General features: G+C 38.0%; 1 long non-coding RNA gene across 1 annotated transcript; it reads right to left on the minus strand.

Annotated features, from left to right (window-relative positions):
* Positions 1 to 1,900: 1,900 nt before the first annotated feature.
* Positions 1,901 to 13,872, minus strand: LOC131380894 (uncharacterized). Its single transcript, XR_009209170.1, has 3 exons — positions 13,676 to 13,872; positions 12,308 to 12,435; positions 1,901 to 2,007 (listed from the first exon to the last, which is right to left on the minus strand). It is a non-coding gene; the product is annotated as an uncharacterized LOC131380894 (long non-coding RNA).
* Between the last annotated feature and the right edge of the window lie 472 nt (positions 13,873 to 14,344).

The following is a 14,344-nucleotide window of genomic DNA, read 5'->3' on the forward strand; positions in this document are numbered from 1 at the left end:
CTTGTTCAGAGGAAGGCTTTCAGTTGAAATGGAAGACGACTAGCAATTTTCACTGCTCCAATAGTTGTTCAGAAGAATATAATTTATTAAGCTATATCTACTAAACCAAGAATAAAAATGTCTTGTTCATTATTATGCTACAGCTCTAGCTTTATTGAGACACAAAGCGGGGGAGGATAACCTTTTACACTGTACCATATATGCTTTTTTTTTTTTGAGATGGGGGTCTCACTCTGTCACCCAGGCTGGAGTGCAGCGGCACAATCTCAGCTCACTGCAACCTCCGTCTCTCAGGCTCAAGAGATCCTCTGAGCAGCTAGGACCATAGGCATGTGCCACCGCTCCCAGCAATTTTTTTGTATCTTTGGTAGAGACAAGGTTTTGCCATGTTGCCCAGACTGGTCCTGAACTCCTGAGCTCAAGCTGTTCATCCTCCTCGGCCTCTCAAAGTGCTGGGATTACAGGTAAGCCACCGCGCCTGGCCAGCATTTTTTTTTTTTTTTTTTTTTTTTAGACTCAGTCTCACTCTGTTGCCCAGGCTGGAGTGCAGTGGAGTGATCTCGGCTCACTGCAACTGCCACCTCCCGGATTCAAGCAATTCTCCTGCCTCAGCCTCCGGAGTATTTGGGATTACAGGCACGTGCCACCACCCCTGGCTAATTTTTGTATTTTTAGTAGAGATGGGGTTTCACCATGTTGGTCAGGCTGGTCTCAAACTCCTGACCTCGTGATCCACCCGCCTCAGCCTCCCAGAGTGCTGGGATTACAGGCGTGAGACACCACTCCTGGCCACATATATTCTTTACACGGGGGGAATCTGTTAACTAAAGTACAGATTGGAGTCAGGAGACTTAAGTGTTATTATGTTTTTTGCATGTGATCTGTTTAATAATCCCAACTATTTGGCATGTTCTTTTCTGAGCAATAATTTTTGTCCTGCCTCTAAGTTTAATACCCCAGTACCACAGGGTGTTAATCCACTGTGGTATTGATTTTTATTCTATTTTATAATAAAATACACTTTCTATTATGATTACACTTCTCTCTCGTTGAAAGAGAATCTTTGAGTCAAGACATGGTGTCCATGAAATCCACATTAAACCATACCTGGAGTATGTAACATGTTAATGTATTATCATCAGTCATGACATAATCAGAGATGGGGTCATTGCATTGTAACCAACTAATAACCAGCTCAGCAGGTAAAAATTGCCAGGAGACTAGAAAGATGGTGGAAATCAGATATGGAGTTGTTTTTCAGAAGACAGACTTACAAGGAGGGAATGGGAGGATCCCTGGACAGGGAGCAGGAAGACACTGCCCAACCAGCAAGTAGGGAGCCAGCTAATACTGAAGGGGCCTCTAGAGACAAACCCCATCTTGCAGAATTCTCTGAAGCTGCTGTTGCCCAACTAAATATTTAAACAAAATATTCACATCCACAGTGAAAAGGACAAAAATTACCAGCCACAATATTACATCTCTCTTTTTTTTCTTTCTTATAGCTCTATTTGCAACCTTGGAATTGGATTTGATTCTGACAAAGATATTAATAGACTGCCTGACTTCTTAATATGATAAAAATCATTGATATTTACTGGGACCTGGATCATTCTGAAAATCAGCAACCTGATCTTCCTTGGTACACTCTGATATCACTGATGAGAAGACTTTCTTTTCCTTGAAAGTGCAGACAGTAACAAAGACAGAAAACAGTCCAGCCCTCACTGGCGAGCAAATAAATTCAAGGGATCAAGGACAACCTCACTTCTTTCTCATACAAATCCTTTCCTGCAACACATCACCCTCTTTTTTAAATTGGAAAAACTTAAAGTCGGGGAATAGAAACTTAAGTATAGAAGGCTCACATCAAGTGTATAAATATGAGAGACAACATAGTGTAGTAGTTAGCAGCATAGAATCAGAGAGAACTTTGCTGGAGCCCCAGTTTCATCACTTATAATCTGTGCAAATTCAAGTAATCTTGTTGAGCCTCAGTTTTCTTGTCTGTAAAATGGGGATAATAATAGTAGTTACTTTGTGGAACACAATAAATATGCCATAAATTAACTGTTATTAGTTTTTTAAATTAAATATTGTTCTACTATAATCTACTTCTGAGATATACAAGTTTTCTAATAATATAATTATAAAGATAGCTACCATTCAAAATTTTAAACAAATACATTGTAATCAAGGAACCATAGGTCTATAAGGTATCCAGTGCTGGAACAGGTGCTTTATGAATACAAAAGAATTATAAATTCTAGCTTTTAGGGAGAAAAGACTTTTTTTTTTTTTTTTGAGATGGGGTCTCACTCTGTAGCCCAGGCTGGAGTGCACTCGCATGACCTCAGCTCACTGCAACCTCCACCTCCCAGGCTCAAGTAATCCTCTCACTTCAGCCTCCCGAGTAGCTGGGACCACAGGCGCACAACACCATGCCCAGCTAATTTTTTTGTGTTTTTGGTAGAGATGGGGTTTCACTCTGTTGCCCAGGCTGATCTCAAACTCCTGAGCTCAAGCTATCCGTCCACCTTGGCCTCCCAAAGTGCTGGGAATACAGACATGAGACACCATGCCTGGTCTGAAAGACTAACTTATAAATATATAATCATTAGTATACACAGGTGGTATTAAAAACAAAACACTGCAGTATGTATTTAACAGCTCCATCTTTATCGTCAAATCACATGTAAATGGTTATGTAACATAGTACTTAGTTTCCCAATGCCTCAAAACAAGTATAGATGGTAATAAAATAACCTATAAAACAAAGTCAGAAATTGTGTAAAGTGGTAGCCCATTCAATTTTGCATTTCCTCATTTTACTTTCTTCATTGCACCAGCTGATGGAGTACCATTTGAACCTCTGTAGTGGGTAACTGAAGAGCTGTCCCTATGGTGCAGTGAATCCAGGCTGAAAGGGATGAACTCATTTCCATGCTTTCTATGTCAGCTAAATCCTCAATGTTGGACAGAAACTCTCAAGCATGGCCAGACTGTGAGAAGGTGATTCTGCTAGCTGATTGGAGTTAAAATGTGCAACTAGACATAACCCCATGTTCCACTCCTACAAGGTAGACAACAGAAAAACATTTCCCCGCTTCTCTTCCTTCCACATCCCTCAAGCCATTGTTAGTTATATGATGATATTCCATATCTATTTGGAAGTAATTATGACTACATTATAAACAACAACAACAAATATTTATTTGCATCTAGGAACTGCCTTGGCTGTCATACTACTTCTAAGGTGAGGAGGGAAAGGAGCTAATAGAACTGGATATTGACACAGGCTTACTTCTATGGCAACATTTTCCTTTTTCCAAAATGAATGCTGGAATTGCCTGACTGCCTGGGAGTTATTTGTTTCACGGTTCAAAAGTTTGTTTACTGAGCTTTTGTTCTGATAATGATCTGAAAGTGAGTTTTGCTTTGGAATGAATGGCAAGTCTGACTTGAATATTTTTATTATTGGAGCTGTGCTGCAAGAGGTCAAAAATGACCATATCACTGATCCATGGAGAAGCACAGAGATACTCTCTTTAGAAGGTTAACCTTATCTACAGTTTAAAGTAAGCTTTTAGGAACACACACACACACACACACACACCCCTTACTCTATCTTTGTCTACATATTTTCCTTCACTCCACAAAAGTAAAGAGGGGAGGGTAATGTAAAACAATTAATAATTCTTATCTAAATCAGGTCAGTCAATTTTTCCACATCTTTTTACTTTGACAAAGAATGTAACAGTCTTTCCCAAGAGTAAACAATTTCCAAGGAATGCTGGCTCCTTTGGTTAGGACAGTGTAGGGAGATGGGTGTTGGTTACAGAATAACTCAAGTCTTCAGGAGTGTGACTACATAATAAGACATGTTTTCAAGCCTAGCTGATGAAATTTCTGTAACTATTTTTGGAGTCAGATCTTCTATTGATATGTCATATCTTTAAGATATTTCATATGTAAATAAGTCATATTTATTTACATGTGATAATGACTTCAAAATTATTGGCTATTGAGTGCACCATTCCCATGAAATAGTTAAAATATTATTTCTGCTAAAATAAACACAATGTGGCATTCAGAATTTGTAACTTACTGCGGTTTGAATAAACATTTTATATTATTGGTTTAGTGTTCTGACATACAATGCAAGGACATGGCATCTGGTTCATTTAAACCCATAAGTGTCTGTATAGCATATTATAATTATATTTTAAAATTATTGTAGGGGAGAAAAGGATCTTAAATCCAAATTTTGAAAAGAAACTGATTGTGGAATTCTTTATTTATGTTCTCAAAATAATACCTCAGAAGATGACATGCAGCCAGGCATGGTGGCTTATGCCTGTAATTCCAGCACTTTGAGAAGCTGAGGCGGAAAGATCACTTGAGGCCAGGAGTTCAACACCAGCCTGGGCAACATAGAGAAACCCTGTCTCTGCAAAAAAAAAAAATTTAAAAATTAGCTGGGCATGGTGTTGTACCCATATAGTCCCAGCTACTTGAGAGGCTGAGGTGGAAGGATAGCTTAAGCCCAAGAGGTCACAGCTGCAGTGATCATGCCACTGCACTACAGCCTGGGCGACAGAACAAGATCCTGTCTCAAGAAAACAAACCAAAAAAGATGACACCTTAATGGTTATTCTGGTATCATCTAGGTAGGGATGAACACACACATACACAAATTTTAAGTAGGTGATATTTCCCTAAGAGATATGCTTTAAAATAGTTGTCCTATATACACTATTTTGAATAATGTGTTATGTTTATATGTTTATTTTCAGATTTACATTTGTATTTACTGATGCTCATCTAGCCTTTCTTTAAAGAACATGGATCACATATCTAGAAAGAAACACTGGCGAGGAGTAAGCTCCAACTTGCCCTAAAATACTCAGTCTTTCTGATGAAGATTACCTTAAGAAAGTGAAAATACTTTCAAAAGTAATATTTGTAACCATTAAATGTGACTTTTGGGGGACAATTTTGAAAAAGGTGCTTTCTTTAGCTGCTGAAAGTGGAAAACACCTGCTGAAATTAAGGCTATGACCATTTGTCATAATGCAGGCCACACATGGTCACAGCATTTTAAGTGGAAACATACTATGTCTGATAATCCTTCTGTTTTTTAGAGGTCTTTATATTACTTCTACAATAAAAGAAAGAATAATAGAATCCCAAAAAGTAGCAGTTTTTAAAAACACAAAATTTCTATCTTCTATTTAAGGATAGATAAGTGAAGCTATGTTTAATAAAGAAAAATATCAAGGAAACACGATATTACCCAAAATTTCTATCTTCTATTTAAGTGAAGCTATGTTTAATAAAGAAAAATATCAAGGAAACACAATCTTACCCAAATTTACATTTGAGTTTCTATGTCAGTTAAAAAATACTTCTGTATTCATGCTAAATCTTGGTCTCCGTGCTAATATTTTAAAGACTGGCTTGAAACTACCAATTCTAAAAATGGAAATAGTGTAAGGAATCTCTAATTTCATAAAACATGAGAATGCCCATTGCAAGGAAAATTTATAATGGTTGTGAGTTATGTTTGTTTTTCTTGTTACTTTTTATTGCTAAAACTCTTTCACCAAGCTAGTATTTCTTTTATGCCCAGGAGGCAAATGAGCTTGGCATTCTGTTGAATTTGTTCATCTAAATGTCAACTTTTTAAAAACGGAATGAGGATTTTGTCTTAATATTTTCATTTAAGACTGCAACTATATGACCTTTAAGATCCTCTCTTACTTTATAATCTCTGATGATTTTATTACACCTTCCCTTAAAATTAATGATAAAAATCTTTACAATCATTCTTAAGTAATATACATTGTTATATTAGCCTAAGACAGAATACGAAAATATTTACATCAACTATGGCTTTCTGTAAGGATAGTACAGATCTCAGACAGTCTCCAAAGTTTTCTAGTGTCTTTGAGTCGCTGGCTGAGAAAAAGGGAGCACTGAAAGACTTCTTCTCCAGAGATTACATTCTTGAACCCAAGGCCTTTCCTCCTTCTTCTTCCCCATCTTTGTGTTACCTCGCTCTTCTGTGAGTATCTCTGAAGTGTAATACATGCCCAGCAGGACTGCATAACAATAGAGATGAGACTATCTTTGCATTTACACTAATTCAATTTGCCAATGTACAGATGAACAGCAGTTTTTGCTTAAATTATGTTGCTGTTTAGTTTAACTCCTTACTCTTTTTCAAAAGCTGTCTCTCAAGGTTCCCTGCTGGGTTTGCTGGCTCATATTTCTCCCTTTGATCCTGGGTTCACTCTACCTTCCTCACCAGCTCCCAGAACTACCTGTTTAGTTCCAACTAAAATTACTCTTACTGCAGTTGCCTAGTGCTGGCTCCGTGGTTCTGTGTTCTCTTTAGTCTGCCCATTACTCATCAGCCTTCCACTGCTCCCTGAATGGGTCTCCTTTCTTCCTGGACAGCTCTAAACAGTCTTTTTTGCTCTGTTTAATGTTTAATTTTTTATTTTTTTTTTTAGAAGCAGGGTCTTGCTTTGTCACCCAGGCTGGAGTGCAGTGACACAATCCTAGCTCACTGCAGCCCGGAACTCCTGGGCTCAAGTGATCCTCCCACCTTGGCCTCCCAAAGTGCTGGGATTACAGGCATGAGCCACTGCGCTGGCCTTCCATTGCTTGTATTTACATATCCATACCTATGATTTAAAGAATGCTATCTATATAGAAATATTAGCATTCAGTATGATAAAAGAAATGAAATATGTTTAAAAATACATGTGTTTATAATGATACTTAAAAATGCTCACTACTCACCTTTTGGAAACTGGTAACAAAAAGGAGGGTGAGGGGAGACAGAACCAACCATTTATCATACTTTTCCCATAAGAACCATAATTCAGCATCACCAAATAGTTGATAAGGGAAGGCTTTTTGGTTTGTTTTTGTTTTTGTTTTAAAGAGTTGCAGCTAATAAATGCAGAAGGCATAATAGAATTTACATGTCACCATTTTGCAATCCCTAATGAAATAAAGAATTTGGGCAATGACCCTCAATGGCTTCTAATCCATTAGATAAAAAACTTAATGAGGAATTATATAAAGAATGGATCAAGCTGACAATACCAGAACACACTGATCAAATTTAACATTACAAGTAGGGAAACAATCATACACTCTATGCCTCATCATATAATACAAAAGAAAATATACAACACAGACTATTAAATATTTTTATAGAAAATTGGCTACATAGGAAGCTGAGGCAGGATTGCTTGAGGCCAGGAGGAGTTCAAGGCCACAGTGAGCTATGAATGATCACACCTGTAAATAACCACTGTACTCCATCCTAGGAAACACGGAGCAACCCAGTCTCTTTAAAAAAAGAAAAAAAAAAAAGCAAGATTCTTATTGAGCCCTCTATTAATTTTATAGGAAATACAGGAGACAGGATATCACAGAAAGGCAATCAGAAAAATTCAGAATGTGGGAAATTTTACAGGACAGATTATCTACTTTTTTCAACAAATTATGAGAAAAACAAAGAAGAAAAAGGTGTGTATATATCAAAGGGAACTTCAGTGACATATTAACGTGTAATGTAGGCATTTTGGTTTCTGATTTGAACAAAGCAATTGTAAAAAAACAATGATCTCTTGGGAAACAGAAAAATGTGAAGACTGAATGTTGGATAATATTTGATAATATTGAATTATTAATTTGGGGATGTGATAATGGCATTGTGAGGTTTTTTTTTGAAGAAAGAATCCTTATAGTTAAAAGATATATATAAAATATTCATAGATAAAGTGATGTAAACTCTGGAATTTGTATAAAAATAATCGAGGACATGGGAGAAGCAAGTGGGGTATAGACAAAAGAAGATTAGCCATGAGTTTTCAATTGTTGAAGCTGTTGATGGCTACATGATGCTTCATTATACTATTCTATCCACTTTTGTATATGTTTAAAATTTTTCATAATAAAATGTTTTAAAGGATTTAGTAACTAATATATTTCTTTGAAGATGTAATAGGAACTCTACGGTCAAGAGAGAAGCTGATTCCAGAAATCATAGCCTGTGAAGTGGAATCTGTTCTATAGGATTGTAGTGATACTCTCAATCTACCCTCTTTTCTCCTTTTCTCCCCAAACCTTCAGAAAATCTGGTACTGCCTGTTAAAATGCAGGCATTGAATGACCACAGGTTGGGAAAAAAGGCGTTTCCTGGGAGAGTAGAGGTTTATCTATTCGTTTTGGAAAATCCCTACTTTGTCCTCACCATTCTAGAGAGGAAAGTGGTGATCCACCCAGGTGAGTTCAAGCCCCTTTTAAGGCCCAGTGAAGCTAGCAAATGCCCTAGAGCTACCTGTGAAATGGTCTTGGAGCCACAGCCGTGTTACAGGCTGGTAGTTTCTTGCTAGACTGGAGTAAGCTACTGCTATAGGAGCAAGGTTGGAGGAAACTAATAATAATCTTCAGTCTAAATCAGGAAGTTCAAGACACGGAAAGTACAGTTCTAATCTTGACCAAAAATGAAAACAAAGTAGATTGGTGGTCAGATGCTACCATGAAGACTTCTCAGGCCCATCAGGACTAGGAGAAGGGGTCAGGGACATCTGATAACCAGCCTTGGTTGCAGAAAAGGGTTCAGCTCCAAGATAGACTTGGAGTGTAGACCAGGAGTCAGGAACATACGCTTTGGAGAAAGGTAGTGATTTAGTGGAGAGGCTGTGATCCATAGATGACGTGGTCTCTTAGGAGTCTGATGTCACATGCAACCACACCGATCCTGGCAGTAGATAACAGTTAAATAGTGGAGATGGAATTTGTATGCTGCTTAGTGTTGAAGACCTGTTGCTTTTCCATTGCCCACTCTGCCTCCCAGCTCACTGAGCTGACTTGGCATATGGGAGAGTCCTTGGGCAAGCAGCTCTGTTCTCTCCACTTGGTGGTGTTCTCATCTTGGCATCCCTCCAAACCCCTGTTAAATGCTAATCCTTTGCTTAGGCAGCAGCAGAAGAGAGCCAACATGACACAGAAGAAAGAAGAGGGAAGAGCCAGTGGGAAAGTCTTGGACTCCAGAGGCAAACTCATCTGGCTTAAATCCTGGTTTTATTTCTTCCCAGCTTGCCAGCTTCTGGCAAATTTCCTGTTTTCAGAGGGTTTGTTTTATTGTCTTTAAAATAAGCAGAGCATTATCTACTTTGAAGTATTGTTGGAAAGGTTAATGTAAAAGCGGCTATGAAACATAATATTAAAGTAAACAGGAATACCACCTCCATTATAAACTTGTTTTGGCCACTTGGGGTCCTAGGAAAAATGGAAACAAGGGACTAGAGGACAGCAGAATCTTAGGAGACTTTAATAGTAGTTGGTGTTCCCAGATGCTGAACCTGTCTAAACTTGACCGAGGAAGAGTGGTTTTCATGAAAACCTTATGAGTCAGATATTACTATACATTGCCCAGTGTTTTAGCAGCAATAGCCCCATCCCATCATCACAGGAAGAAGGGAGCTGGAAGGGAGTTCCTGCTGATGCTTTCTTGTCTGAAGGACTTATTTGTTTTTCTATTCCATGATTTTCAATACTATCAATAGATTGGACATCAGACTTCCAAGAAGCAAGCTGCCTGAATGACGCACACCAAAACAATTGATTCCTTTGGGCTAGGGCAAGGATGTCAATCTAAATCAATTAGCTGAAGCATTACATCAGGGAAAGACTAAGATGTTTTTTCAAAGAGATAAAAAATTACAGAGAATTAGAGTATAGGGTAATGTGTAAGGAGTTTAATTTCTCTCACACACTGTAGTCCATAAGTGAACAGTACGGGTTGAGGGATGGTTCTGCTCTATGTGAGCTGTAGTATGTGGAGATAATAGCAGATAATGGGGGAAGGCAACAGATTTTAAAATCTTTTGCTCATCTGTCATAAAGCTCTTTATGCTTTTTAATATGATTTCTCAATATACAGACATTGCTCACTAAATCTTAACTTTTTTCTTCTTTCCATCCCATTCTATATCAAGTATATTGAAGATAGCTAACTACTGATAATTTTAGGAAGTAGCTAAAGGAATTTAAATGTGCCAATAATGCTTTACACTTTGCCACCATAAAAAAAATAGCCTTACTTTTCTCTAGAATAGTCTATAGACTTATCATTGGCTTTGACTCATGGGTTTTGTGCATATTTTTTAAAGCGGAATCACTGCACTTGTGTTTAACAGAATAGATCAACATCATTACATTTAATTTTAAATATCTTGTACTAGATTAGCTCTTGAAAACTCTAGATTTTGGCCAGTTCAAAACAAAATCACCAACAGGTAAAGATACAGAATTTAAGAAACTAGGGAAAATAAATATTCAGCCCAGTAACCCCTTTAACATCCTTTCAAGATGGTCTTTAATCAACAGTCATCAAGAAAAAGTCTCTAACATTTTGAACGTTCCTCATAAAACTGAAAATAGAACTACCATATGATCCAGCAATCCTAATACTTGGTATATAATATACCAAAACAAAAGGAAATCAGTGTATCAAAGAGGTGTCTACACTCCCATGTTTATTTCAGCATTGTTCACAATAGCCAAGACTTGGAAACAACCTGTGTTCATCAGCAGATGAATGGATGAAGAAAATGTGGTACATATACACAATGGAGTACTATTCATCCATAAACAAGAATGAGATCCTGTCATTTGCAACAACATGGATAGAACTGGAGATCATTATGTTAAGCGAAATAAGCCAGGCACAGAAAGACAAACATTACATGTTCTCATTTATTTGTGGGATCTAAGAATCAAAACAATTGAACACATGGAGATAGAGAATACAAGGGTGGTTATTAGAGGCTGGGAAGGGTAGTGGGGGGATGGGGAAGTGGGGTTGGTTAATAGGTACCAAAAAAATAAGAAGAATAAATAAGACCTAGTATTGAATAGTACAACAGGATAATTATAGTCAATAATAATTTAATTGTACATTTAAAAATAACTAAAAGAGTTAATAAAATTGTTTGTAGCACAAAGGATAAATGCTTGAGGGGATGGATACTCCATTTTCCATAATGTGATTATTACACATTGCATGCCTGTACCAAAATATCTCATGTATCGCATAAATACATACACATACTATGTACCCACAAATATTAAAAAAAAATTTAAAGAACAAGTATCTAGAAGATTGCTATGATTTTGTTGACTTTCAAGTTAAGTTGCTAAAAATATTTCTCCTGTATTTGTTTTGTTTGTTTGTTTGTTTGTTTGTTTTTGTTGGAGACAGAGTTTTCACTCTGTCATCCAGGCTGGAGTACAGTGGCGTGACCTTGGCTCACTGCAACCTCCACTTCCTGGGTTAAAGCAATTCTCCTGCCCCAGCCTCCCAAGTAGCTGGGATTACAGATGTACACCACCATGCCCGGCTAATTTTTGTTTATTTGTATTGTTTTGTTTTGTCTTTGTTTTAGTAGAGATGGGGTTTTAGCATGTTGGCCAGGCTGGTCTCAAACTCCTGACCTCAAGTGATCTGCCCACCTTGGCCTCCCAAAGTGTTAGGATTACAGGCATGAGCCATTGCGCCCAGTCTGTTGTTTTTACTTTATAAATACTTGTGTGTTATCAAAAAACTGTATTAGGCCATCCTCTAACATTAATCTTCCAAAGCCATTCTTTGGTACAAATAATTAATACTTCTCTTTTTCCTGGGCTTATGGGACTTATTTCAGATCTACTGAATAATTTTTATTATGATTAGATTGGATGGGTTTACACTACTATTCCTTAGTGACAAAACCTTATGGAATATATTTTTCCACTAATTGCATGATCCCCAAATAGCCCAATGAGTAAAGAAACATTAGTTGGTCGGGCATGGTGGCTCACGCCTGTAATTCCAGCACTTTGGGGGACTGACACGGGCAGAGCACCTGAGGTCAGGAGTTCGAGACCAGTCTGGCCAACATGGTGAAACCCTGTCTCTACTAAAAATACAAAAATTAGCTGAGAGTGGTGGCAGGTGCCTGTAATTCCAGTACTCAGGAGGCGGGGCCGGGAGAATCGCCTGAACCCGGGAGGCAGAGGTTGCAGTGAGCCAGGTCATGCCATTGCACTCCCCACTGGGTGACAAGAGTGGAACTCCATCTCAAAAAAAAAAAAGAAAAAAAAGAAAAAAGAAAGAAAGAAAGAAAGAAAGAAACAAACAAACAAACAAACATTAGTCGTCTGGGCATTTTGTCTTCCCAACACAAAATATCAGGTAAAGGGTTTCATCTGGAAAACTAAAATTTTCCCCACCTCTTACCTCATAGGTGATGCCTTGTAGACACAGCTTTGGACAGTAGATGGAATGAAACGTCAGACTGGAAGGATCATGCTAGTTTCCCTGAATTCTGGTCAATGTCCCAAGATTGAAATGAGTTGTTCTTAGAGCTGTGGGAGTGGATATCTGAAATTACTCCTTTAAAAGCTGCAGGAGGCTTTGGGACTATGAAATGGTAAAATGTCAACTTGCAGGAAATTAAACATTTCAAATCTTGAGCTTGACCTTGGAAAAGGTTGATTCCTGAGCAACTACAGAAAGGAAAATCACAGCCACAGTGGATTCAGGCAAAGAAGGTCATCTAAACATAAAGCCTAAGAGCTCTCCCAAATAGTAGAATGCTGGAATAAGGAAAAAGCAGGATAAATAGGTCTTAACTCCAGTGCTACTGGATCCTAGTCACTCGAATTCTCTAAAAGCCATTGAGCCCATATAATATAGTGATTTAGCATCTGGGCTCTGGACAGTCTCGGTTTCTAGTGCTGGTTCTATCATTTACCACTGTGTGACCTCAACCTCTCTAAGACTCATCTGTAAAATGGGGCTAGCAATAGAACCTAACACTCAGGATTGTTGTGAAGAGTCAATGAGTGAATGTGTGTACACTTGGCACATATAAATGCTCAATAATAGAGCTCCTATTATTATTCCCATGAACTGCTGTGAGGACACCTGAGATAAAAGATGTGAACATGCTGTGAAAAACACAAATGGCCACACAAATTCAAGGTGTTTCTAGTTTGTTTAGTTTTCCAGTAGACCAACCCTGGTAGCTCAGCAGAGATCTGGATGAAATCTCAAACTGTGTTGGGAAAGAGTATGCCTTCTATAATCCTGGTAGTACCTGCAACTTGTGTTTCCAAAAGTTATTTCTTCTTTGTATGTGTCTGGTGAGATGAAGGCCTAATGCTGCTGGCAGCCATGCCCCTAGCCTGAATCATTGTCAATTATTTTAATAAAGCACAGATCCATTCCTCACCCTTGCAATTGAGAAATGCTGGAAAGGACACAGGAGTAAGAGAGTTATATTCCTTACTTCTTCCTTATTCTACCTTAGACCCTACCCCTCTTAGATTCTCTGGCCAGTTGATTAGCTATACTTTAAGTCATTCCATAGATTTATGATGCCTGTTCTTACATAATCTAAATGACAGAACCAGCACTAGAAACCTAGACTGTCCTAGTCAGGAGTTACAAAGACCAGCTTTCTGCCTGTGCAGAGATTAAACCTAGTATATGGGGAATTGGACCATTAATTTGGGTGGTTTAATTTGAAATGAAGTGGATTCTGCTACTTGAGAAATATTCTTGGAAGGAAAAAAAAAAAACAAACCCAAACATTCTACTCACTGTGAGAGTGTAGAACAGGGTAAAAGAATGGGCTTATAATTTGGGAGATGCTTTGAGTTTCTGCATGAAAGATGTTATCAGAATCCAAGAATTTTTGCTACTCAATAGCAATCCTATCAGAAGGCGGGCTTTTTCCCAAGGCTAGGTGGCATCAACCAGCTTAGAGTCCAGAGAAAAAGGCATTAGAAACAAGTTTTCTGGATGAAATGACACATGGAGTTATATAGAGTTAGCAAAATACATGATATTTTGAAAAGTATTTCTGAAGCCGAGCTCTGGCTTAAGAGAAGAAATCAACAATGAGTAAGATTCTATGGAAGGAATTCTGAAGAGTTCTGAGAATATTTTCCTTTTCTCTTAACATGGATGACCTTGTGTGTATATACTATCGTTGACTTCAGTAAACATTTATTGAGTGACTACTTAGTCAACAAAATAAATGTACTCTCCTATCTGTATCCCTGTAAAACACTCATTCTCTTGCAGTCTCTGGGGAAATCTCAGCAGAGGGGCATTTTGCTCGACTTAATCCTCAGAGAAAATCTGAAGCTGCCCTCATGTACTTTCTTGCCACAAGAAAGCAGCATACATCCCTCTTGGCCTGATGACTAAATCACAGCAAAAATGGCCCATATCCTTCTACACTGCCTTCTCCTGTATCCTCTAAAG

Source organism: Hylobates moloch, unplaced genomic scaffold, assembly GCF_009828535.3.
Source record: "Hylobates moloch isolate HMO894 unplaced genomic scaffold, HMol_V3 SCAFFOLD_12, whole genome shotgun sequence".
Taxonomy (NCBI): Eukaryota; Metazoa; Chordata; class Mammalia; order Primates; family Hylobatidae; genus Hylobates; species Hylobates moloch.